This window comes from Phocoena phocoena, chromosome 4, assembly GCF_963924675.1.
Source record: "Phocoena phocoena chromosome 4, mPhoPho1.1, whole genome shotgun sequence".
In the NCBI taxonomy this organism is placed as follows: Eukaryota; Metazoa; Chordata; class Mammalia; order Artiodactyla; family Phocoenidae; genus Phocoena; species Phocoena phocoena.
Window position 1 is genome coordinate 16,061,321 of NC_089222.1, and position 27,654 is coordinate 16,088,974.

General features: G+C 38.4%; 1 protein-coding gene and 1 non-coding gene across 2 annotated transcripts in view; one reads left to right on the forward strand and one right to left on the reverse strand.

Moving 5' to 3' along the window:
• The window catches only part of TMEM108 (transmembrane protein 108), a 381,217-nt gene that overhangs the window by 83,698 nt on the left and 269,865 nt on the right, over nt 1-27,654 (forward strand). The gene's annotated exons all lie outside the window — the stretch shown is intronic.
• On the reverse strand, nt 18,160-18,266 carry LOC136122998 (U6 spliceosomal RNA). Its single transcript, XR_010655880.1, has one exon. It is a non-coding gene; the product is annotated as a U6 spliceosomal RNA (small nuclear RNA).

A 27,654-nucleotide genomic window follows, 5' to 3' on the forward strand; every position in this document is an offset into this window, starting at 1 on the left:
GCAAGTATCTTCCCCATTCTTTTCTCCATCGACCCCACTGCATGTTAGAAACATTGTGTATACATGAGGCGAAATAACTAAAACTTGGTTAAATTGGCTATTCCAAACAATGACAGTGGGTCATCATGGGAGCAAGATACAGCCTTTGATCTGTCTTCAGAATGCAGTGTGTTTACAAAAGCAATCACTCAAGGTTAATAGCCTGCATCTGTGGTGTTTGGTAGTTAAAGAATCAATTTAAATGTCTTATGCAAAGGAAAACCTTAACAATGTTTTGTGGTGGTTAATGCATTTCAAGTATTCTTGAGATTTAAGGAGCAGACAAAAAGGAAAAGAAGTGGATTTCTCATGGTTTAGACTGGTGGTGAAAACCATTTTTTAAAAAATCTTATTTCTTAAAAAAATTTTTTTATTCAATTTATTTAAACTTATAAAAAAGTTCACCCATTTCTCCCACCACTTACCCCCCGCCTCTTGCAACCACCAGTCTGTTCTCTGTATCTATGAGCTTGTTTTTGTTTTTTAAATTCCACATATAAGAGAGATCATACGGTATTTGTCCTTCTCTGACTTATTTCACTTAGCATAATGCCCTTGAGGTCCATCCATGTTGTCGCAGATGGCAAGATTTTATTCTTCGTTGTGGCTGAATAATATTCTATTGTATATATACACACCACAGTTTCTTTTTTTTTAACTACATAGTCTTTTTTTATTTATTTACTTTTAAATTAATTTAATTTATTTATTTTTGGCTGGGTTGGGTCTTTGTTGCTGCACATGGGCTTTCTCTAGTTGCGGCGAGCAGCAGCTACTCTTTGTTGTGGTGCGCAGCCTTCTCATTGTGGTGGCTTCTCTTGTTGCAGAGCACAGGCTCTAGGCACATGGGCTTCAGTAGTTGTGGCACGCGGGCTCGGTAGTTGTGGCTCATGGGCTTAGTTGCTCTGCGGCATGTGGTATCTTCCTGGACCAGGGCTTGAACCCATGTCCCCTGCATTGGCAGGCAGATTCTTAACCACTGTGCCACCAGGGAAGCCCCACACACCACAGTTTCTTAATCCATTCATCCATTGATGGACACTTAGGTTGGTTCCATATCTTGGCTAATTCTGTGATGAACATAGGGGTAGCCATATCTTTTCAAATTAGTATTTTCATTTTCTTTGGATAAATACCCAAAAGTGGAATTACTAGATCATATGGTGGTTCTATTTTTAATTTTTTGTGGAACCTACATACTGTTATCCATATTGGCTGTACCAATTTATGTTCCCACCAACAGTGCATGAGGGTTCCCTTTTTTACAAATCCTTGCCAATGCTTGTTATTTCTTGTCTTTTTGATGATAGCCATTCGAAGAGGTATAATGTGATATCTCATTGTGGTTTTGATTTGCATTTCTGTAATGATTAATGATGTTGAGCAGCTTTTCATGTATGTGTTGGCAAGGATTTGTATGACTTCTTTGGGAAAAAAAGTCTATTCAGCTCTTATGCCCATTTTTAATTGGATTGTTTGAGCTTTGTGTTTTTTTGCTTGTTTACTATTGAGTTGTATGAGTTCTTTATGTATCTTGGATATTAACCCCTTATCAGATACATAATTTGCAAATATTTCCCCCCATTCTGTAGGTTCCCTTTTCATTTCTTGGTGGTTTCCTTTGCTGTGCAGAAGCATTTCAGTTTGATGTACTCCCACTTGTTTATCTTTGCCTTTGTTCTTTTGCATTTGACGTAGATATAAAAAATCATCACCAAGACCTATGTCAGTGAGCTTACCACTTGTGTTTTCTTCTAGGAGTTTTATGTTGTCATGTCTTACATTCAAGTATGTAATCCCTTTAGGGTTAATTTTTGTATATGTTATGAGATAGTTGTCCAGTTTCATTCTTTTGCATGTAGTTATCCAGTTTTTCCAGCACCTTTTATTGAAGAGATTGTCCTTTCCCCATTGTATATTCTTCGGTCCTTTGTCATGACTTAATTTACCATATATGTGTGGGTTAATTTCTGGGCTCTCTGTTTCGTTCCATTGATCTGTGTGTCCTTTAATATGCAAATACCATACTGTTTCAGTTACTTTAGCTTTGTAATACAGTTTGAAATCAGGGAGTGTGATACTTCCAGCTTTATTATTCTTAAAATTACTTTGGCTATTTGGGATCTTTTATGTTTCCATACACATTTTAAGATTATTTATCCTATTTCTGTGAAAAATGCCGTTGGAATTTTGATAGGGGTTGGATTGAACCTGTATGTTGCTTCTGGTAGTATGACATTTTAACAATACTAATTCTTTCAATCCATGAGCATGGAATATCTTTCCATTTATTTGTGCTGTCTTCAATTTCTTTCATCAATGTCTTGTGGTTTTCAGTATAGAGATCTTTCACCTCCTTGGTTAAATTTCTTGCTTGGTATTTTGTTCTTTGATGCTATTGTAAATGGGATTATTTTCCTAATTTCTCTTTCTGATAGTCCATTATTACTATAAAGAAATGCAGCTGATTTTTGTGTATTGATTTTTTTTGTCCTGCACCTTTACTGAATTTGTTTATGAGTTCTAACCATTTTTTCGTGGAATCTGTAGGGTTTTCTATGTATAGTATCATGGCATCTGCAAATAGAGACAAGTTTACTTCTTCCTGTCCAATTTGGAGGCCTTTATTTATTTTTTGTCTTGCCTAATTGCTGTGGCTAAAACGTCCAATAGTATGTTGAATAAAAGTGGCTGGAGTGACATCCTTGTCTTGTTCCTGATATTAGAGCAAAAGATTTCAGCTTTTCACTATTGAGTATGGTGTTAGTTGTGGGCTTGCCATATATAGCCTTTATTATGTTTGGGTATGTTCCTCCTATACCTGCTTTGTTGAGAGTTGTTTATTTTTTTTTTAATCATAAATCGACGTTGGATTTTGTCAGATGCTTTTTCTGCATCTATTGAGATGATCATATTATTTTTATCCTTCATTTTGTTAATATGGTGAATCACACTGACTGACTTGCAGATGTTGAACCATCCTTGCATCGCTGATAAATCCCCTTTGATCATGGTGTATGATTCTTTTAATGTATTGTTGAATTCAGTTTGCTAATATTTTGTTGAGGATTTTTCGCCTATGTTTATCAGTGATTTGGGCCTGTAATTTTCTTTCTTGTATGCCATCCTTGTTTGGTTTTGATATCAGGGTAATATAGACCTCGTAAAATGTATTTGGAGGCGTTCTCCTATATTTTGAGGGGGAGTTTGAGAAAGATTGGTATTAATGCTTTGAAAGTGGTGGAATTCACTGGTGAAGCCATCTGGTCCTGGAGTCATGTTTGTTGGGAGATTTTTGATTACCAATTCAGATGCCTTGCTAGTAATTGATCTGTTCAGATTTCCTATTCATCGTGATTCAGTCTTGGTAGATGATATGCTTCTAGGAGTTTATATATATTCTAGGTTGTCCAGTTTGTTGGCATGTAATTCTTCATAGTAGTCTCTTATGATTCTTTGTATTTCTGTGGTATTAGTTGTAACATCTCTCCTTTCATTTTTGATTTGTTTGAGTCCCCTCTTTTTCTCTTGGTGAGTCTAGCTAAGGGTTTGTCAATTTTGCTTATCTTTTCAGTGAACCAGCTCTTAGTTTATTTGCTCTTTTCTCTTGTTTATTAAAGTCTCTATTTCATCTATTTCTGCTCCTATCTTTGTTATTTCTTCTACTAACTTTTGGCTTCATTGGTTCTTCTTTTTCTGGACCCTTGGGGTGTAAGATTAGGTTGTTTATTTGAAACTTGTTTCTTGAGGTAAGCATTTATTACTATGGACTTCCCTCTTAGAACTGTTTTTGCCACATCCCATAGATTTTGGATTGTTGTGTGTCCATTTTCATTTGTCTCCAGGTATCTTTTGATTTCTTCTATTTCTTTTTTAGATTTTTTTTTTGACGTGGACCATTTTTAAAGTCTTTATTGGATTTGTTACAATATTGCTTCTGCTTTATGTTTTGGTTTGTTGGCTCAGAGGCATGTGGGATCTTAGCTCCCCGACCAGGGATTGAACCTGTACCCCCTGCATTGGAAGGCGAAGTCTTAACCACTGGACTGCCAGGGAAGTCCCTCTTCTTTGATTGCTTCAGTGACCCATTGCTTGTTTAGTAGCATATTGTTTAGCCTCCAAATGTTTGTGGTTTTTGCAGTTTTTTTGTTGTAATTGATTTCTAGTCTTATACTGTTGTGGTCAGAAAAGATGTATGATATGATTTAAATCTTCTTAAATTTATTGAGACTTGTTTTGTGACCTAGCATGTGATCCTGGAGAATGTTCCATGTGCACTTGAAAAGAATGTGTATTCTGCTTTTGAATGGAATGTTCTATTTATATCTATTATGTCTGCTTGGTCTAATGTGTCATTTAAGGCCAGTATTTCCTTATTGGCTTTTTGTCTAGGTGATCTGTCCACTGATGTAAGTGAGGTGTTGAAGTCCCTCCTATTATTGTGTTGCTGTCATTTTCTCCCTTTATGTTTGTTTATATTTGCTCAATCTATTTAGGTTCTCCTATATTGGGTGCATATATTTTTACAGTTGTTATGTGTTCTTGGATTGAGCCCTTTATAATTATGTTATGTCCTTCTTTGTCTCTTGTTACAGTCTTTTTTTTTTTAAAAAAAAGTCTATTTTGTCTGGTATAAGTTTTGCTGCAGCTTTCCTTTTGTTTCCGTTTGCATGGAATACCTTTTACAATCCCCTCAGTTTGTGTCTTTCGATCTGATTTGTCTCTCTTATAGGCAGCATATAGATGTGTCTTGTGTTTTTATACATTCAGCCACTCTGTCTTTTGATTGGAGAATCCAGTGTGTTTACATTTAAAATAATTATTGTTAGGTACATGGTTATTGCCATCTTGTTAATTCTTTTGCTGTTTTTGTAGTTCCTCTCTGTTCCTTTTTTTAATATTTGAATTTTATTGGAGTATAGTTGATTTACAATGTTGTGTTAGTTGCACCTGTACAGCAAAGTGATTCAGTTATACATATACATATATTCATTCTTTTTTTGGTTCTTTTCTCATACAGCTTACCACAGAATATTGAGTAGAGTTCCCTGTGCTATACAGTAGGCCCTTGTTGGTTATCTGTCATATATATATTAGTGTGTGTTCATCCAAGCTTCTGATTTATCCATTGCCCCGACATTTCCCCTTTGGTGACCATAAGTTTGTTTTTGATATCTGTAAGTCTGTTTCTGTTTTGTAAATAAGTTCACTTCTATCTTTTTTAAAATTAGATGCCACATATGAGTGATGTCACATGATATTTGTCTTTCTCTGTCTGACTTACTTCACTTAGTATGGTAATTTCTAGGTTCACTCATGTTGCTACAAATGGCATTATTTCATTCTTTTTTGTGGCCGAGTAATATTCCATTGTATATATGTACCACTTCTTCTTTTTTTTTTTTTTTTTTCGGTACGCGGGCCTCTCACTGTTGTGGCCTCTCCCATTGTGGAGCACAGGCTCTGGACACGCAGGCTCAGCGGCCATGGCTCACGGGCCCAGCCACTCCGCGGCATGTGGGATCTTCCCAGACCAAGGCACGAACCCGTGTCCCCTGCATCGGCAGGCGGACTCTCAACCACTGCGCCACCAGAGAAGCCCCCGCTTCTTCTTTATCCATTCCTCTGTCAATGGACATTTAGGTTGTTTCTATGCCTCAGCTATTGTAAATAGTGCTTCAGTGAACATTAGGGTGCATATATCCTTTCAGATTATTGTTTTCTCCAAAGATATAGCCAGCAATGGGATTGCTGGATCATATGGTAGTTCTATTTTTAGTTTTTTAAGGAACCTCCCTACTGTTCTCCATAGTGGTTGTGCCAATATACAGTCCCACCAACAGTGTAGGAGGGTTCCCTTTTCTCCACACCCTCTCCACTATTTATTGTTTGTAGACTTTTTGATGATGACTATTTTGACCGATGTGAGGTAGTACCTCATTGTAGGTTTGATTTGCATTTCTTTGACAATTAGTGCTGTCGAGCATTTTTTCATTTGCTTTTTGGCCATCTGTCTTCTTTGGAGAAATGTATATTTAGATATTCTGCCATTTTTTGATTGGGTTGTTTATTTTTCTGACATAGAGCTGCATGAGCTGTTTGTGTATTTTGGAGATTAATCTCATGTCCGTCACTTCATTTGCAAATATCTTCTCTCATTCTGTGGGTTGTCTTTTCATTTTCTTGATGGTTTTCCTTTTTAGTGCAGAAGCTTTTAAATTTCATTAGGTTCTATTTGTTTATTTTAGTTTTTATTTTCATTATTCTAAGAGGTAGATCAAAAAAGATTTTACTGTGATTTATGTTAAAGAATGTTCAGCCTATGTTTTCCTCTAAGAGTTTTATTGTGTTTGGCCTTATGTTTAGATCTTTGATCCATTTCGAGTTTATTTTTGTGTATGGTGATAGAGAGTGTTCTAATTTCATGTTTTTACATGTAGCTCTCCAGTTTTCCCAGCACCACTTATTGAAGAGACTGTCTTTTCTCCACTGTGTATTCTTGCCTCCCTTGTCATAGATTAATTGATCATAGGTGCGTGAGTTTATTTCTGAACTTTCTGTCTTATTCCATTGATCTATATTTCTGTTTTTGTTCCAGTACGATACTATTTTAATGACTAGCTTTGTAGTATAGTCTAAAGTCAGGGAGTCTGATTCCTCCAGCTCAATTTTTCTTTCTCAAGATTGCTTTGGCTATTTGGGGTCTTTTGTGTTTCCATATAAATATAAAAATTTTTTGTTCTAGTTCTGTGAAAAATGCCATTGGTAATTTGATGGGGATTGTATTGGATATGTAGATTGCTTTGGGTAGTATAGGCATTTAGACAATATGGTTTCTTCCCATCCAAAAATATGGTATATCCTTTCATCTGTTTGTGTCATCTCCAATTTCTTTCATCAGCATCTGATAGTTTTCAGAATAGAGACCTTTTGTCTTCTTATGTAGGTTTATACCTAGGTACTTTATTCTTTTGGATGCAATGGTAAATGGGATTGTTTCCTTAATTTCTCTTTCTGATCTTTTGTTGTTAGTGTATGGAAATGCAAGAGATTTCTGTATATTAATTTTGTATTCTGAAACTTTACTGAATTCATTGATGAGCTCTAGTAGTTTTCTGGTAGCATCTTTAGGATTCTCTATGTACTGTATCATGTCATCTGCAAACAGTGACAGTTTTAATTCTTCTTTTCTGATTTGGATTCCTTTTATTTCTTTTTCTTCTCTGATTGCTGTAGCTAAAACTTCCAAAACTATGTTGAATAATAGTGATGAGAGTGGGCAACCCCTGATCTTAGAGGAAATGCTTTCAGTTTTTCACCATTAAGGATAATGTTTGCTGTGAGTTTGTCATATATGGCCTTTATTATATTGAGGTAGGTTCCCTCTATGCCCACTTTTTGGAGAGTTTTTATCATAAATGGGTGCTGAATTTTGTCAACAGCTTTTTCTGCATCTATTGAGATGATAATATGATTTTTATTTTTCAGTTAGTAGTTAATGTGGTGTATCACACTGATTGATTGACGGATATTGAAGATTCCTTGCATCCCTGAGATAAATCCTACTTGATCATGGTGTATGATCCTTTTAATGTATTGTTGGATTCGATTTGCTGGTATTTTGTTGAGTATCTTTGTATCTATGTTCATAGTGATATTGGCCTGTAATTTTCTTTTTTTGTGGTATCTTTGTCTGGTTTTGGTATCAGGGTGGTGGTGGCATCATAGAATGAGTTTGGGAGTGTTCCTTGCTCTGCAATTCTATGGAAAAGTTAAAAAAGGGTAGGTGTTAACTCTTTTTCAAATGTTCAATATAATTCACCTGTGAAGCCATCTGGTCCTGTACTTTTGTTTGTTGGAAGTTTTTTAATCACTGTTTCAATTTTAGTACTTGTGTTTGGTCTGTTCATATTCTCTGTTTATTCCTGATTCAGTCTTAGAAGGTTGTATCTTTCTAAGAATTTGTCCATTTCTTCTAGGTTGTCCATTTTATTGGCATAGAGTTGCTTGTGGTAGTCTCTTATGATCCTTTGTATTTCTGCAGTGTCAATTGTAACTTCTCCTTTTTCATTTCTTCTTTAATTGATTTGAGTCCTCTCTTTTGCTTGATGAGTCTGGCTAAAGGTTTATCAGTTTTGTTCATCTTCTCAAAGAACCAGCTTTTAGTTTCATTGATCTTTGCTATTGTTTTCTTTGTCTCTGTTTCATTTATTTCTGCTCTGATCTTTATGATTTTTTCCTTCTACTAACTTTGGGTTTTGTTTTTTTCTCTTTCTCTAGTTGGTTTAGGTATAAGGTTAGGTTGTTTATTTGAGATTTTTCTTGTTTCCTGAGGTAAGATTTATTGCTATAAACTTCTCTTTTAGACCTGCTTTTACTGAGTCCTGAACGTTTTGGACCATCGTATTTTCATTGTCATTTGTCTCTAGGTATTTTTTAAATTTCCTCTTTAATTTCTTCAGTAATCTGTTGGTTGTTTAGTAACATATTGTTTAGCCTCCATGTGTTTGTGGGTTTTTTCCCCCTGTAATTGATTTCTAATCCCATAGTGTTGTGGTAAGAAAAGATGCTTGGTATGATTTCAATTTTCTTAAATTTACCAAGGCTCGATTTGTGGCCCAAGATGTGATCTTTCCTGGAGAATGTTCCACGTGCACTTGTGAAGGAAGTGTATTCGGCTGCTTTCCGATGGAATGTTCTGTAAATATCAATTAAGTCCATCTGGTCTAATGTATCATTTAAGGCCTGTGTTTCCTTATTGATTTTCTGTCTGGATGATCTGTCCATTGATGAGAGTGGGGTATTAAAGTCCCCCACTATTATTGTGTTACTGTCAGTTTCTCCTTTTATGGCTGTTAGCATTTGCCTTATATATTGAGGTGCTCATATGTTGTGTGCATATATATTTATAATCGTTATATCTTCTTCTTGGATTGATCCCTTGATCATTATGTAGTGTCCTTCTTTGTCTCTTGTAACAAAGTCTATTTTGTCTGATGTGATTATTGCTACTCTGGCTATCTTTTGATTTCAGTTTGCATGGAATAGCTTTTTCCATTCCTTCACTTTCAGTCTTTATGTGTCCCTAGATCTGAACTGGGTCTCTCATAGAGAGCATATATACAGCTTGTGTTTTTGTATCCATTCAGCCAGTCCATGTCTGTTTTGCTTGGAGCATTTAATCTGTTTACATTTAAGGTCATTATTTTTATTTTTTTATTTTTTATTTTAAAAATTTTTTTCAGTACGCGGGCCCCTCACTGTTGTAGCCTCTCCCATTGCGGAGCTCAGGCTCCGGACACGTAGGCTCAGTGGCCATGGCTCACGGGCCTAGCTGATCCGTGGTATATGGGATCTTCCGGGACCGGGGCACGAACCCATGTCCCCTGCATCGGCAGGCGGACTCTCAACCACTGCACCACCAGGGATGCCCCTAAGGTCATTATTGATATGTATGTTCCTACTGCCATTTTCTTAATTGCTTTGGATTTGTTTTTGAAGGTCTTTTTTCTTCCTCTTTTATTCTCTTCTTCTGTGATTTGATGTCTATCTTTAGTGAAGCGTTTGGATTGCTTTTTCTTTTTTATGTGTGTATCTATTGTAGGTTTTTGGTTTGTGGTTCCCATGAGGCTTTGATATACCAGTCTATATATAAACAAGATTGTTTTAAGTTGCTGGTCTTTTAATTTCAAATGCCTTTCCAATATCCTGTATTTGTACTCTCCTCATGATTGCTGGGTTTGATATCAACTTTCTTTGTGTATGATTTCCTACCTTTATCTTTTCCTTTACTGGTGAGCTTCCCCATTTGTAATTTTCTTGATTCTATTTGTGGCCTTTTCTTTTCTACCTAGAGGAGTTCCTTCAGGATTTGTTGTAATGCTGGTTTGGTGTTGCTGAATTCTCTTAGCTTTTGCTTGTCTGTAAAACTTCTGATTTCTCCTTTGAATTTGACCGAGAGTCTTGCTGGGTAGAGTATTCTTGGTTGTAGCTTTTTCCCTTTCATCACTTTAAATATGTCATGCCACTCCCTTTTGGCCGGCAGAGTTTTTGCTGAAAAATCAGCTGATAACATTATGTGGGTTCTCTTGTATGTTATTTGTTGCTTTTCCCTTGTTGCTGTTATTTTTTTTTTTGGCCTTTAATTTTTTTTTAACATATTTATTGGGGTATAATTGCTTTACAATGGTGTGTTAGTTTCTGCTTTATAACAAAGTGAATCAGTTATACACATCCCATATGTCTTCCCTCTTGCGTCTCCCTCCCTCCCATCCTCCCTATCCCACCCCTCCAGGCTGTCACAAAGCACCGAGCCAATATCCCTGTGCCATGCGACTGCTTCCCACTAGCTATCTACCTTACTACGTTTGTTAGTGTGTATATGTCCATGACTCTCTCTCGCCCTGTCACAGCTCACCCTTCCCCCTCCCCATATCCTCAAGTCCGTTCTCCAATAGGTCTGCATCTTTATTCCTGTATTACCCCTAGGTTTTTCATGAAATGTTTTTTTCTTAAATTCCATATACATGTGTTAGCATATGGTATTTGTCTTTTTCTTTCTGACTTACTTCACTCTGTATGACAGACTCTAGGTCTATCCACCTCATTACAAAGAGCTCAATTTCGTTTCTTTTTAAGGCTGAGTAATATTCCATTGTATATATGTGCCACATCTTCTTTATCCATTCATCCGATGATGGGCACTTAGGTTGTTTCCATCTCCGGGCTATTGTAAATAGAGCTGCAATGAACATTTTGGTACATGACTCTTTTGAATTATGGTTTTCTCAGGGTATATGCCCAGTAGTGGTATTGCTGGGTCATATGGTAGTTCTATTTGTAGTTTTTTAAGGAACCTCCATACTGTTCTCCATAGTGGCTGAAACAATTCACATGCTCACCAGCAGTGCAAGAGTGTTCCCTTTTCTCCAAACCCTCTCCAGCATTTATTGTTTCTAGATTTTTTGATGATGGCCATTCTGACTGGCGTGAGATGATATCTCATTGTAGTTTTGATTTGCATTTCTCTAATGATTAATGATGTTGAGCATTCTTTCATGTGTTTGTTGGCAGTCTGTAAATCTTCTTTGGAGAAATGTCTGTTTAGGTCTGCTGCCCATTTTTGGATTGCTTTGTTTGTTTTTTTGTTATTGAGCTTCATGAGCTGCTTGTAACTTTTGGAGATTAATCCTTTGTCGGTTGCTTCATTTGAAAATATTTTCTCCCATTCTCAGGGTTGTCTTTTGGTCTTGTTTATGGATTCCTTTGCTGTGCAAAAGCTTTGAAGTTTCATTAGGTCCCATTTGTTTAGTTTTGTTTTTATTTCCATTACTCTAGGAGGTGGGTCAGAAAGGATCTTGCTGTGATTTATGTCATAGAGTGTTCTGCCTATGTTTTCCTCTAAGAGTTTGATAGTTTTTGGCCTTACATTTCGGTCTTTAATCCATTTTGAGCTTATTTTTGTGTATGGTGTTAGGGAGTGATCTAATCTCATACTTTTACATGTACCTGTCCAGTTTTGCCAGCACCACTTATTGAAGAGGCTGTCCTTTCTCTACTGTACATTCCTCCCACGTTTATCAAAGATAAGGTGTCCATATGTGCGTGGGTTTATCTCGGGGCTTTCTATCCTGTTCCATTGATCTATCTTTCTGTTTTTGTGCCAGTACCATACTGTCTTGATTACTGTTGCTTTGTAGTATAGTCTGAAGTCAGGGAGCCTGATTCCTCCAGCTCCTTTTTTCGTTCTCAAGATTGCTTTGGCTATTCGGGGTCTTTTGTGTTTCATACAAATTGTGAAATTTTTTGTTCTAGTTCTGTGAAAAATGCCAGTGGTAGTTTGATAGGGATTGCATTGAATCTATAGATTGCTTTGGGTAGTAGAGTCATTTTCACAATGTTGATTCTTCCAATCCAAGAACATGGTATATCTCTCCATCTATTTGTATCATTTTTAATTTCTTTCATCAGTGTCTTATAATTTTCTGCATACAGGTCTTTTGTCTCCTTAGGTAGGTTTATTCCTAGATATTTCATTCTTTTTGTTGCAATGATAAATGGGAGTGTTTTCTTGATTTCAATTTCAGATTTTTCATCATTAGTATAGAGGAATGCCAGAGATTTCTGTGCATTAATTTGTATCCTGCTACTTTAGCAAATTCATTGATTAGCTCTAGTAGTTTTCTGGTAGCATCTTTAGGATTCTCTATGTATAGTATCATGTCATCTGCAAACAGTGACAGCTTTACTTCTTCTTTTCTGATTTGGATTCCTTTTATTTCCTTTTCTTCTCTGATTGCTGTGGCTAAAACTTCCAAAACTATGTTGAATAAGAGTGGTGAGAGTGGGCAACCTTGTCTTGTTCCTGATCTTAGTGGAAATGCTTTCAGTTTTTCACCATTGAGGATGATGTTGGCTGTGTGCTTGTCATATATGGCCTCTATTATGTTGAGGAAGGTTCCCTCTATGCCCACTATCTGCAGGGTTTTTATCATAAATGGGTGTTGAATTTTGTCAAAAGCTTTCTCTGAATCTATTGAGATGATCATATGGTTTTTCTCCTTCAATTTGTTAATATGGTTTATCATATTGAAAGATTTGCGTATATTGAAGAATCCTTGCATTCCTGGAATAAACCCCACTTGATCATGGTGTATGATCCTTTTAATGTGCTGTTGGATTCTGTTTGTTAGTATTTTGTTGAGGATTTTTGCATCTATGTTCATCAGTGATATTGGCCTGTAGTTTTCTTTCTTTGTGACATCCTTGTCTGGTTTTGGTATCAAGGTGATGGTGGCCTCGTAGAAGGAATTTGGGAGTGTTCCTCCCTCTGCTATATTTTGGAAGAGTTTGAGAAGGACAGGTGTTAGCTCTTCTCTAAATGTTTGATAGAATTCGCCTGTGAAGCCATCTGGTCCTGGGCTTTTGTTTGTTGGAAGATTTTTAATCAGTTTCAATTTCAGTGCTTGTGATTGGTCTGTTCATATTTTCTATTTCTTCCTGATTCAGTCTTCGCAGGTTGTGCATTTCTAAGAATTTGTCCATTTCTTCCAGATTGTCCATTTTATTGGCCTAGAGTTGCTTGTAGTAATCTCTCATGATCTTTTTTATTTCTGCAGTGTCTGTTGTTACTTCTCCTTTTTCATTTCTAATTCTACTGATTTGAGTCTCCTCCCTTTTTTTCTTGATGAGTCTGGCTAGTGGTTTATCTATTTTGTTTATCTTCTCAAAAAACCAGCTTTTAGTTTTATTGATCTTTGCTATTGTTTCCTTCATTTCTTTTTCATTTATTTCTGATCTGATTTTTATGATTCCTTTCCTTCTGCTAGCTTTGGGGTTTTTTTTGTTCTTTCTCTAATTGCTTGAGGTGCAAGGTTAGGTTGTTTATTCGAGATGTTTCCTGCTTCTTAAGGTGGGCTTATATTGCTATAAACTTCCCCCTTAGAACTGCTTTTGCTGCATCCCATAGGTTTTGGGTCGTTGTGTCTCCATTGTCATTTGTCTAGGTATTTTTTTATTTCCTCTTTGATTTCTTCAGTGATCACTTCATTATTAAGTAGTGTATTGTTTAGCCTCCATGTGTTTGTATTTCTTACAGATCTTTTCCTGTAATTGATATCTAGTCTCATGGCGTTGTGGTCAGAAAAGATACTTGATACAATTTCAATTTTCTTAAATTTACCAAGGCTTGATTTGTGACCCAAGATATGATCTATCCTGGAGAATGTTCCATGAGCACTTGAGAAAAATGTGTATTCTGTTGTTTTTGGATGGAGTGTCCTATAAATATCAGTTAAGTCCATCTTGTTTAATGTATCATTTATAGCTTGTGTTTCCTTATTTATTTTCATTTTGGATGATCTGTCCATGGGTGAAAGTGGGGTGTTAAAGTCCCCTACTATGAATGTGTTACTGTCGATTTCCCCTTTTATGGCTTTTAGTATTTGCCTTATGTATTGAGGTGCTCCTATGTTGGGTGCATAAATATTTACAATTTTTATATCTTCTTCTTGGATCGATCCCTTGATCATTATGTAGTGTCCTTCTTTGTCTCTTCTAATAGTCCTTATTTTAAAGTCTATTTTGTCTGATATGAGAATTGCTACTCCAGCTTTCTTTTGGTTTCCATTTACATGGAATATCTTTTTCCATCCCTGTACTTTCAGTTTGTATGTGTCTCTAGGTCTGAAGTGGGTCTCTTGTAGACAGCATATATAAGGGTCTTGTTTTTGTATCCATTCAGCCAATCTGTGTCTTATGGTGGGAGCATTTAGTGCATTTACATTTAAGGTAATTATCGATATGTATGTTCCTATTCCCATTTTCTAAATTGTTTTGGGTTCGTTATTATAGGTCTTTTCCTTCTCTTGTGTTTCTTGTCTAGAGAAGTTCCTTTAGCATTTGTTGTAAAGCTGGTTTGGTGGTGCTGAACTCTCTCAGCTTTTGCTTGTCTGTAAAGGTTTTAATTTCTCCATCAAATCTGAATGAGATCCTTGCTGGGTAGAGTAGTCTTGGTTGCAGGTTTTTCTCCTTCATCACTTTAAATATGTCCTGCCACTCCCTTCTGGCTTTAGGGTTTCTGCTGAGAGATCAGCTGTTAGCCTTATGGGGATTCTCTTGTGTGTTATTTGTTGTTTTTCCCTTGCTGCTTTTAATATGCTTTCTTTGTATTTAATTTTCGACAGTTTGATTAATATGTGTCTTGGCGTATTTCTCCTTGTATTTATCCTGTATGGGACGCTCTGTGCTTCCTGGACTTGATTAACTATTTCCTTTCCCATATTAGGGAAGTTTTCAACTATAATCTCTTCAAATATTTTCTCAGTCCCTTTCTTTTTGTCTTCTTCTTATAGAACCCCTATAATTTGAATGTTGGTGCGTTTAATGTTGTCCCAGAGGTCTCTGAGACTGTCCTCAGTTCTTTTCATTCTTTTTTCTTTATTCTTCTCTGCAGTAGTTATTTCCACTATTTTATCTTCCAGGTCACTTATCCGTTCTTCTGCCTCAGTTATTCTGCTATTGATCCCATCTAGAGTACTTTTAATTTCATTTATTGCATTGTTCATCGTTGCTTGTTTCATCTTTATTTCTTCTAGGTCCTTGTTAACTGTTTATTGCATTTTGTCCATTCTATTTCCAAGATTTCGGATCATCCTTACTATCATTATTCTGAATTCTTTTTCAGGTAGACTGCCTATTTCCTCTTCATTTGTTAGGTCTGGTGAATTTTTATCTTGCTCCTTCATCTGCTGTGTGTTTTTCTGTCTTCTCATTTTGCTTATCTCACTGTGTTTGGGGTCTTCTTTTTGCAGGCTGCGGGTTAGTAGTTCCTGCTGTTTTTGATGTCTGTCTCCAGTGGCTAAGGTTGGTTCAGTGGGTTGTGTAGGCTTCCTGGTGGAGGGGACTAGTGCCTGTGTTGTGGTGGATGAGGCTAGATCTTGTCTCTCTAGTGGGCAGGTTCACGTCTGGTGTTGTGTTCTGGGGTGTCTGTGGCCTTATTATGATTTTAGGCAGCCTCTCTGCTAATGGGTGGGGTTGTGTTCCTGTTTTGCTAGTTGTTTGGCCTTGGGTGTCCAGCTTTGTGGCTTGCTGGTCGTTGAGTGAAGCTGGGTGCTGGTGTTAAGATGGAGGTCTCTGGGAGATTTTCGCCATTTGGTATTATGTGGAGCTGGGAGGTCTCTTGTTGACCAGTGTCCTGAAGTTGGCTCTCCTACCTCAGAGGCAGAGCCCTGACTCCTGGCTGGAGCACCAAGAGCCTTTCATCCACACGGCTCAGAATATAAGGGAGAAAATGTAGAGAGAATTAGTAGAAGTATGAGGAAAGAAAGAAGGAAAGGAGGAAAGGAAGGAAGGAAGGAAGAAAGAAAGAAAAAAGGAAAGGAGGGAAGGAAGGAAGGAAGGAAGAAAGAAAGAAAGAAAGAATGCAAGAAGGAAAGTAAGGAGGGAGGGAGGAAGGAAGGAGGGAAAGAAGGAAAAAAGACAGAAAGAAAGAAGATACAATAAAAATAAAGTATAATAAAGTTATTGAATTAAAAAATACTTATTTAGAAAAAAAAAAGGGACAGGTAGAACCTTAGGACAAATGTTGGAAGCAAAGGTATGCAGACAAAATCTTTCACAGAAGCATACACATACACCCTCACAAAAAGAGGTAAAGGGGGAAAAATCATAAATCTTGCTCTCAGCGACCACCTACTCAATTTTGGGTGATTCGTTGTCTAAAGGAGGGAAGGAAGGAAGGAAAGAAGGAAGGAAAGAACGAAGGTAAAGTATAATAAAGTTATTAAAATTAATTATTAAGAAAAAAATTTTTTAAAAAACCACAGACCGATAGAACCCTAGGACAAATGGTGGAAGCAAGACTATACAGACAAGATCTCACACAGAAGCATACACATACACATTCACAAAAAGAGGAAAAGGGAAAAAAATCATAGATCTTGCTCCTAAAGTCCACTTCCTCAATTTGGGATCATTCCTTGTCTATTCAGGTATTCCACAGATGCACGGTATATGAAGTTGATTGTGGAGCTTTAATCCGCTGCTTCTGAGGCTGCTGGGAGAGATTTCCCTTTCTCTTCTTTGTTCTAACAGCTCACAGGGGCTCAGCTTTGGATTTGGCCCTGCCTCTGTGTGTAGGTCGCTGGAGGGCGTTTTTTTTTTTTTGCTCAGACAAGATGGGGTTAAAGGAGCCGCTGATTCGGGGGCTCTGGCGCACTCGTCTGGGGGGGAGGGAGGGGCACTGCATGCGGGGTGGGCCTGCGGTGGCAGGCGTGACGTTGCACCAGCCTGAGGCCCGCCGTGCGTTTTCCCGGGAAAGTTGTCCCTGAATCCCGGGAACCTGGCAGTGGCGGGCTGCACAGGCTCCGCGGACGAGGGGTGTGGAGAGTGACCTCTGCTCGCACACAGGCCCCTTGGTGGTGGCAGCAGCAGCCTTAGCGTCTCGCGCCCGTCTCTGGGGTCTGTGCTTTTAGCCACGGCTCGCGTCCGTCTTTGGGGTTCGCGCTTTTAGCCGCGGCTCACGCCCGTCTCTGGAGTTCCTTTAAGCAGCGCTCTTAAACCCCTCTCCTCGTGCACCAGGAAGCAAAGAGGGAAGAAAAAGTCTCTTGCCTCTTCAGTAGGTGCAGACTTTTCCCCGGACTCCCTCTCGGGTAGCTGTGGTGCACTAACCCCTTCAGGCTATGTTCAAGCCGCCAACCCCAGTCCTCTCCCTGCGCTCGGTCTGAAACCGAAACCCGAGCCTCAGCTCGCAGCCCCGCCCGCCCCGGCGGGTGAGCAGATAAGCCTCTCGGGCTGGTGAGTGCCGGTCGGCACCGATCCTTTGTGCGGGAATCTCCCCGCTTTGCCCTCCGCACCCGTTGCTGTGCACTCCTCCGCGGCCCCAAAGCTACCCCCTCCGCCTCCCGCAGTCTCCGCCCGCGAAGGGGCTTCCTAGTGTGTGGAAACTTTTCCTCCTTCACAGCTCCCTCCCACTGGTGCAGGTGCCGTCCTTATCCTTTTGTCTTTTTTTTTTTCTTTTTTTCTTTTGCCCTACCCAGGTACGTGGGGAGTTTCTTGCCTTTTGGGAGGTCTGAGGTCTTCTGCCAGCCTTCAGTAGGTGTTCTGTAGGAGTTGTTCCACGTGTAGATGTATTTCTGGTGTATCTGTGGGGAGGAAGGTAATCTCCGCGTCTTACTCTTCCGCCATCTTCAAGGTCCCCCCTGGCCTTTAATTTTTATCAGTTTTATTAATATGTGTCTCAGCATGTTCCTCCTTGGGTTTTTCTTTTATGGGACTCTCTGTGCTTCCTGGACTTGATTGAATGTTTCCTTTCTCATGTTAGGGAAGTTTTTAGCTATAATCTCTTCAAATATTTTCTCAGTCCCTTTCGCTCTCTTCTCCTTCTGGGACCCCTATAATGCGAATGTTCGTGTGTTTAATTTTGTCCCAGAGGTCTCTGAGACTGTCTTCATTTCTTTTCATTCTTTTCTTCTGTTCTGTGGCAGTGATTTTCACCATTCTGTCTTCCAGCTCACTTATTCATTCTTCCGCCTTAGTTATTTTGCTATTGATTCCTTCTAGTGTATTTTTCATTCCAGTTATTGTATTGTTCATCTCTGTTCTTTAAACCTTCTCTTTGTTAAAAATATTGAACACTTCACGAATTTGCATGTCATCCTTGTGCAGGGACCATGCTAATCTTCTCTGTATTGTTCCAATTTTAGTATATGTGCTGCTGAAGTGACCACATCTGTTCCTTTTGTCTTTTCTTGCTCTGTTCATTTGGTGTTTGACTTTGTTTAGTGATTACATTTATATTTATTTCTCTTTGTCTTTTTTGTATTTACTGTAGGTTTTTGCTTTGTGGTTACTGTGAGGCTTACATATAATAACTTACACTCTGTTTTAAGTTGATAACAACTTAAGTGTGTTCCCACTTTAAAATCAACATTTTTACTTACTGTCCCCCTATATGTTTTATGTGTTTGATGTCATATTTTTACATCTGTTTATTTTGTGTATCCCGTAACTAATTATTGTAAACATAGTTACATTTACTACTTTTGTCTTTTAACCTTTACACTAGCTTTATAAGTAATTATTACCTTTACTATATATTTACTTTCCCAGTGAGATTTATTCTTTCATATGTGATCTTGTTACTTATTAACTCCCTTTTGAGTCTGTTTTTTCACCTATAAAATAGTATGATGATGTCTTCATCATAGGAGCTAAATTTATGTATGAAATGTATGTGAGGCTGCTTTGTAAATTATCAGCTACTTTATAAGTTTATTGTAAAATGGAAATATCCTTTCATGTCCAGTTTTTGTCACTTTGCCTTTCTGTTTATCTAGTAATCACGTATGCGTATAGATGACACGGAGAAGATTGCTTTAAAATTATTTATTTTATTAATATGTATTATATTTATTATTACCTATTTTATTGTTTTACTACTATATGAATGTTTGACTTCTTTGTAGAATTTATTTATAGTTTGACATCATTTAGTAATTATCCAGAGACACAGACATGGTTTACTGTTACTTTTTTATGACTAGATCTATTAGTAAAGGGAGTAAGCCTCACCATATCCATTACTCTGTGCGGATGCTATGATTAACTCATCCATGACTTTATAAAGAGCTAGCCGTGGATTCCCAGTGTAAGGAATATTTGCTTTAGGTTTCTTACCTCAACCTTCTAGTTTTAATTTGATTCAGTCTTAGAAAGGCAAAGTAAATCAAGGACAGAGCAGGCCTGCTTTGTGAGTTTGGATTGAAAAAATGAGAAATTCAGCCTAGACACTTACCAGTGGGGATATGTGATGTAATCAATAAAATGGTGAAGGGTTCGGATTTGTTCAGTACCCCAAAGATGTCCTCTTTAAAACTATAAATATGCATTAGACTTAGATTCCCCTATCTAGTCCACCAAATATGAAACCAGGAAGTAATTTTTTTCTAATACTTTTCTGATTATAGCAGTAATATGTGAGGTGGAAGAAATCTAGAAAGTACACTTGAGCTCAGTAAAGAAAACAAAAACCCTATGACACCACTTCATAGAGATCACTGTTATTATTTATAACCATAACCACTGTGAATAGCCTTAAAAGCTCTGTTTTGTGTATGTTTATACCTATATCTAGATTTCATATGTAGTTGTGTATATAACTTTTGATTTGCAAAATTGAAATCATAGTGTTTTTATTACCTTAATTAAAAATATTTCCTCATTGTCACATGCATGTATGAGAAATATTCACTATTTAGATGAACCATAATTTATCTGTGCCCTATTTTTGGACATTCTATGTTGGCCCCCAGTTTTTGCTCTTATATGTAATGGGGGAATGAAAACAGTCTTATATGTAAAAATTGGTGTGAAATTTGCTAATTATTTTATGTGGATAGGACCTAAAAATGGAATGTCTGGGTCAAAGTTACCTATAGTTTTAAGGATTTTTGAAACATATGCCAGCTGTTGTCCATAAGAGTCCAATGAGAGCTCCGATTGCCATACCACTTCACCATTGTCTTACCAGCTCACCAGGTACTGTTTACTTTATGCACTGACTGCAAATTATGTTCCTCTCACTATCCCAGCCTTAGTTAAAGCCTCATCATTTCTTCACAGGTTCACTTCAACAGCCTCTAGTCTTGACTCCAAAGCATTCTCCATGTTTACGTGATCTTTCTCAACCAGGAATCTTATCACATCAATGTCTTCTCTATAGTCTGTATGTGAACCTACATATTCCAGTATGTGTGCAGAGCTTGTGATTGCATTGCCACAACCTCTCTAGCCTCATCTGTAGATACTTGCCCACTTACAGTCTTGCCTTCAGTCCTCTTAAATTATGGTGGAAGCATTCTGATCTGAGACATGATTTTTTAATAAAAAATATTGGTTAAAATAGGGAGACATAAAAGTGATATAGTAAAAATGTTTATTATAACTTAAAACATATGTTCACATTTGTTCATCAGTCTTTTGATGTAGGGCCAAAGCCTTTCCCTTGAATGTGGCTCCACTCATCAAAGTACCTCATCAGTTTTCTTGTGTAACCACACCCATAATATGTCACTTATGAGTTCCAGTTTGAGTTTCTTTCAAGTAGAATGAATAAAAGAGCAGAATCTGGTAGGTTGTTATGGTGTATCTTCCAGTCTTTTATGGCTATCTCACTCACTTGTAATTTGACAGTAATTTTTTGGCAGCTAGTTTTTTTGAGTCTTTCCAAAGGATTCAACCTAGTTTTCTTAGAAACAATAACTCTTTTGGTTCACACTCATATTTCATTGGCTTATATAATATTCAATTAAATTACACAATGTTTAATTAAATTAATTAGATTCTAAGGCCAAGCATAACTGACATATACATGTTGGGAACCAATATAAATGACCCTTAGTGAGCATATCCCTCAACTGGGGGGAGGCATCAAGTGCCCTGGTCTACTGGAGAGAAACCATCAGTATCGGGCTTGAGTGTCAGTATGCCTTTCAGAGAGGATGGAGAGTGTTAATTCAGGAATGAGTTCAGTAGAAGTCAGTGAAAGAAGTTTTTCACTGACAGTTTTTCACTGTGTTTACAGCTCCTTAAGTTAGTCATAGCCTCTCCCTTCTTTATTTTTGGCCTGTTATTTGCTCTCAGATCCTTACAAATTGAATTTTGGTATCATGGCTTCTTCCAGAAACCTTTTCTTCATAGACCCTCCCCTTCCAGATAGTTGTTCCCCCTATTTTCTCACTTAGTGCCCCATGCTATAGGTTAAAGTATCCCTATATTCAACTGTGAGCCCAGTGAGACCAGGGCCATGTCATTTATCTCTGATTCCATGGTCTTGACTTTTAGAAAGTATTGGATAAGTGAATTTGATTTTGCTTTTCCAGGAAGGTAGGGCAAGTTGAAAAATATAAATACATATCCTCATTATTAAGATATGTTTAATGTTTCTGAAATTTGAATAGGACTTATAATAAATGTGTTTGTTTATAACCTCAGTAGCTGTTATTGAATTGATGGTGTATCTTAAACATCAAAGCAATGAAACTGGGTTAAAAAAGCGAGATCACTTCAGGGACAACAATATTCTTCCATAACCACCCCTCCATGCTGCTGTCAGAATCTCTGTTCTGGGCCAATGCAGCATTTCTTTTTGATGTCTAAGTTCTAAGGGTGGCTCAAGGTGGGGATGCTGTGCAGCCTGTGGGTGAGAACACAAAGACTGGAGTCAGAGTGCCTGGGTTCAGATCTTGGCCCTGCCTCATACTCTGTGCCCTCAGACAAGTCAGGGCCTCCCTTTTCTCACCTATAAAATGGAGAAAGTCATAACTTTTAAATGATCCATAAAAGCCACTTAGAGCTGCTTGGCACATTCTGTGCCTTTAAGATAAGTTATTGGTTGCTATTGCTATTTTTGTGATACCAAAGAATTCATAAAAGTGATCCTATAAATAGTATAATCACAGAAGGATTTATAAAAATGCTTTCATAAATAGTAGCATCCCTTCTAATCCCTCACTGCAAGGAATTCAAAGAGGAAATACTAGGTGGGTAGATATTTGAATCTGGAATCTACCATTTACCAGCTGTAACATTCTGGACTATTTTCTTAACATCTCTTAGTCTTGATTTCTCTACCTGTAAAATAGAGATAATGACAATGCAAGCCTCAGCGGGTTATTATGGATATTAAATTATAGGATGAATGTAAAATATGGCTCTTGGAAGATAATAACTGCTTGATAAATGGTATCTATCTCTGGCAGTTATAATCAGTCACAGATTTGGTATGGAAAATAGAACTTTATTTGTTTTTAACTGAATTTTCTTACCTCTTGAGCCTCCATTTTCTCCATTGGCAGGAAATGAAATTTTGCCAATTTAATGGTAAATTCAGAGACTTCCAGACACTTCCCCTCAATCTCTAGTTTGAGTAAATACTTAGTTGATTTGGGATTCTTTCCTTTTGCCTTTTACTTTACTTCTCCCTTAGGGTGAGGTTCTGGGGATTAGGTGTTATTCTGAGATATGTGACACTTCCATTCAGATATAGGGTTTCCAATGGTGTTAGCTCTGCTGAGTGCACAGCTGAAAGTTTTCATTCTGCCTCCTGGCCCCAGACCCTGCCGATACCTCTGGTTCCTTGGAGCCTGGTGCACCTGCTTCATCTCTGATACTTTGAGGGAAATTCTTGTTTCTCCATCACCTCACTGGAGAGTGCAGACCTGTACAGTGGCCCCCATGCGTGTCCATGCTCCCCCTGTGCTGCCATGGCTCTTCCATCCCTCCAGACCCTGCTGGGTGCTGAGTTTCTCTCAGCTTCTGAGCTCACCTGGGGTTTCTTTTGCTCTATCCCCCATCTACATGGGCTTGGCTCAGAGTGCAGATGGGGAGAGAAAGGCTCTATTTACTTCTCAGAAACCCATAACAGTATTTAACTCTTATTCTTTGCATTAGTTTTCTATTGCTGCCATAACAAATCACTGGACATTTAACAGCTCAAAACACCACACATTTATTATCTCACAGTTTTGTAGGTTAGAAGTCTAGGGTGACTTGGCTGACTTCTCAGACTTGGGTTTCACGAGACCAAAATCAAGGTTCACTTCAGGCTTACCAGGTTGTTAGAAGAATCCAATTTCTTGCCTTTGTAGGACTGAAATCCCCATTTCCTTGCTGAATGTCAACTGGGGGTTGTTCTCAGCTTCTTGTGGCCACTCACTTTCCTTGGCTCGTGGCTCCCTTCTTTCATCTTCAAAGCCAGCAATGGTGGGTTGAGTCCTTCTCAGATTTTGAATCTCTCTGACCTCCCCTTCTGTCTCATCTTTTCTGCCTTCCTTTTTCCATGCATCTCTCTGACTCTTCTGACTCAGGTGATTACATTGGACCCACCTCGGTAATATCCCTGTCTTAAGGTCAGCTGATGAGTAACCTTAATCCATTTGTGAAGTCCCTTCAGAGCAATACCTAGATTAATGGCTGGATTAGTAGCCAGGAACAGGAAATGTCGGTACATCTTTAGAATTCTGCCTGTAACACTCTTACCCCAAATCTCCCTTGACTCTCCTCTGTCAGTGGGGGGATAAACTGGCTAGGCATGTGTTCCTCAAAAATCATCACTTATCCTAGGAGCTCAGCTTTTGATATCTAAGAAATGTTCCAAAGTGCCAAATTATTTTTTCTATCATAGGCTTCAAGATGCTCTGGATGTCTATCACTAAAATTAACCTTTCTCTCTGTTATATCATGTGTATCCCATGGACAGTGTGTACAGAAAGGCCTCCCTGTCTCTTTGGATGGTGGTTAAAGGATAAAGTCATGCCAGTTTGGTTAATCAAACATATATTGACTATTCTGTAGACAGTGGTATGAGAGATTCTAACCTCAAGGAATTTATAACCTAGTAGGGGTGAGTTTCATTTAAATAAATACTTATAATAAATGCACAATGTGAGAAGACTGTGTAGGAATACACATGGTACTGTCAGAACCTAGAGGAGGCTGGGTCTTTCAATTGAGAGGCGAAGGTTTAAGAAACAGTGGTGTATAGGCAGGCCTAGAAGAAAAGTGGTGGCTGAGAAATAATTTTACATGCTTGCAATCTGCGAAGTATTTTTCTATACTGAATTTCATTTAGTAATCATGGTTACTTTTTGCAGTAGGGATTGTAGTATTTGTGTTACAGATATAGGAGGTAAGGCTGAGAAACTTGCTCAAAATCAGATTCCATCTTTGACTGAGATTGAACCCTTGATCTAACTCCAGATATGTGCTTTTTTACTAATCACATTAAGATGAGCGGGGGTGGGGGGGGTGAGGGGCAAACCATATGGTGAGAACTGGGTAAACAAAGGTAGTAAGGTGGCTAATATGGTGTGTACAGTAGCTAGCCTTCAATAGCCTCTTATGATACCCACCTACGGGTATTGACACCTTTGTATAGTCCCCCACCGAACTGGATTGGGCTGGCCTGTGAAACCAATAGGATATTACAAATGATGATGTGTGATTCTGAGGCTAGGTCAAAACAGACCTTGTAGCTTGCAGCTGGCTTTCCTGAGTCTCTCGCTCTGAAGGAAAATAGCTACCATGCCCTAAGAGACCAGCGTCCCTTTGGGGAGGCTCACGTGGCAAGGCCATAGGAAAGCCATCTTGGCAGCAGGTCTTCCAGTCCCAGTCAGGTCTTCAGATGACTGCATCCCTGTGGGAGACCCTGAACTAGAATCAGCTGGTTAAACTGCTGTCAGATTCCTGACCCACAGAAACCGTTGTGAGTTATTTATTGTTGTTTTAAGCTACCAGGTTTTGGGCTAACTTGTTTCACAGTAATAGGTAACTAATACAGCATAGGTTTTAAAAGAGTAAGTAATTAATCTTATTTAAATAGTGTTGAACAGATTGTAAGAAACCTGCCCTGCAGTCTAAGAACCTTAGTGTTTATTCTGTAAGCATGAGGGAGACACTGAAGGGTTTCGAACAGAAGAGCACTTAGAAAAATAGAATATTGGAGAGTCTCTTATGTATGGAATATTTACAAATTAACTGACTTCCTTGCCATTTGGGCCTGGAAAGCAGTCACTGAGGAGTTAAACATCTTCTAAATACTTCTGTCTCATCTTTTTCTGAGTCTGAAAATCTGTATCTCACTCTTTGAGTCCTAGGAATCATATTTTATTTTTATTTTTCTAATTAGTGGAGAGCTTCCTACTTCCAGCATTCCTGCAAGGCTAGCATGGGCCCCTGAAAGATGTCTTGTCCTAAGAGTGTGATAGAGGCAGACCCATGGGTCACCACCAGAAGAAAGTGTATGTGGTGTGAGCATGTGATTAGATTTCAGCCAAACACAGGAACAGGGAAAAGTGTGTAGTAGAAACTCTGATCTGGAGCCTCTGTTCTCTGGCCTTCGGGTGCAGTCACATCCTTGGTTAGCTCTGTCTGAAGCTTGGGAGCAGAATGATACAGTGGAAAGTACAGCATATTAGAGAGTCTGAAGAGGAAAGTGCGAGTTCTCACTGTGCCACTGACAAGCTGTGTGATCTTGGGCAAATATCGAATCCCCTGGGTCTCAGTATCTCTGCCCGTAAAATGAGGAAGGGTTGGATTAGATGATTCCTAAGGTTCATCCTAATTACAATGTTCCATGACTTAGGATTCCTTTTATGTGTTATCTCCATCAAAACTGGGAGAGTTCAGAGTGATAATCTGACTATTTCTAAAGGGAATAGGACAAGTACCATAACCAAAAATGTTCCTTGGAAAAGTTTGTATTGTTATTAGACACAATGTATATCCATTTGCTTAGTTTTCTGTGTAACATGAGTATTCCTTTGTAATTATAAGAATTACTTAATTTCTAAAAGGTTTGATTTCCCACCATAGAGGTTATGGTGGGTAAAATTAGAAATGCTGCCTGCCATTCATGCATTAACAATACATAAGTCAGTAAATGAGTCCGTGCCATAGGTATTGTTCAGTGTGATTTCTATTCTGTTTAATAATTGCAATTTTAATTGATAATTGTGATTTATACCATCATCTTAACACCTTACAGGAGGTGCGGCCCCCTGCCTACTAATTTAGACTGATCTTAGTTTTGGTGCAACATTGGTATGTAATAGGATGCTTGGAAATTGCAGTTTGTAGCTATTACAGATTTTCTTTTCAGGATTGGTAAGTGGAGACACCCCTTACAGAACCCTACAGGGCAATGAAATCCATTAATTAATCACAAACCGTGTATTTTAGCTTCCATTGTAATTGTAAATCTTTTTCACCAAGCCTGTTTTGCCCACTTTTTTCTCTTTCTCCTTTTCCCCCATCTATCTCTCAGAAGACTGGTGAAAATGCAACCAGGTAAGCAAGCAGATAAATGAAAATGAAGAAAATCAAGTGGCCTAGATGTTTTAAGAGCTACATAAACTCAAACTCTGGTGATTCTGGAGTTTATTGGAGTGTGGGGAGGGGAGGGGAGGGAGGTAGGCCACCAGGTACAGTAGCTTGCCCTGTCTGAGCATGTAACCCCAACTTCAGACACTGGCAGACAGGATGACAAGCAGAAGTAAATAGTTGGTGCTGGGTGTATGAAAGGAAGTATTTTCACATCAGTCCTTCCACTGTGGACCCTATTTACACACTCCAATAGGTTATTTTTTTCTTTTTCTAGACTCCTTTCATTCTAAGAGGATTACACCCTCCATTGCTTCCAGTCCACAAATCCTCCAATGCCATTTGATCGGCATGTTTGTGACATTTTTGTTTGGATCAGGATTTGACCATACCTCTAGTGGTCTGAGGAGGGTGGCAAGTGTTGCTGGGTGGCCAGAATAGCCAGAGGGTGTTGTGAATTCATTGCTAAATTGTAGAACAGTGCCAGAAGGATGCTGGGATTCTTCTTCTTTTATTCTTTTCAAAACCCTGACTTGAAACAGATACAAACTCCTTAACTTACTGAAGCAAAACTCTATCTCCTAAGGCTGTGGTTTTTAAACTTGAGTTACCAACCCAGAAACGCAGACTTTCTGATTCAGTAAGTATGAAATAAGGCCTGATAATTTGCATTTCTAACAAGTTTCCCAGTGTTGCGGATACTGCTGGTCCCATTTTGGGAACTGCTGTCTTAAAGATTCTCCCAACCTGGAGCAATTGGAAATCAGGCTACAGTCCCCCCAGGGTTTCTCAATTCTCTCACTCCTTTGAGGCCAGTTTGGCTCTGCCCCACTGTCCCTTGGGTCTGGGGTCATGGGTGTGTGCTCATATCCTGTCCTTCAGACCCAGAGTGTCCCAGACAGCTGAGAACTCTGGGGCGCCCAACCATCTGAATTTCTGAACACAGTATAAAACCAGAGATTTGGCACAGAAGCTGTGATCCCCCGTGACCTTAGGAACATTGTCATTTAATCTTGAAAATAACACTCTAGGTGGGGAGCATTCTCACTTTTATCTATGAGGAATTGAAACTGAAGAAGTTGAAATTACTTGCCCAGAAGTAAATTGCTGAACTGGTGTTTGAACCCAGGATTATGGCTTCAGTGTCTGATTTTCCTTTACCTACGTCTCTGTTTCTCCTGGGTTCCATCTTGACCTCTTTCCTCATTTTTATGTAGCCAAGATTACAAAGACGCT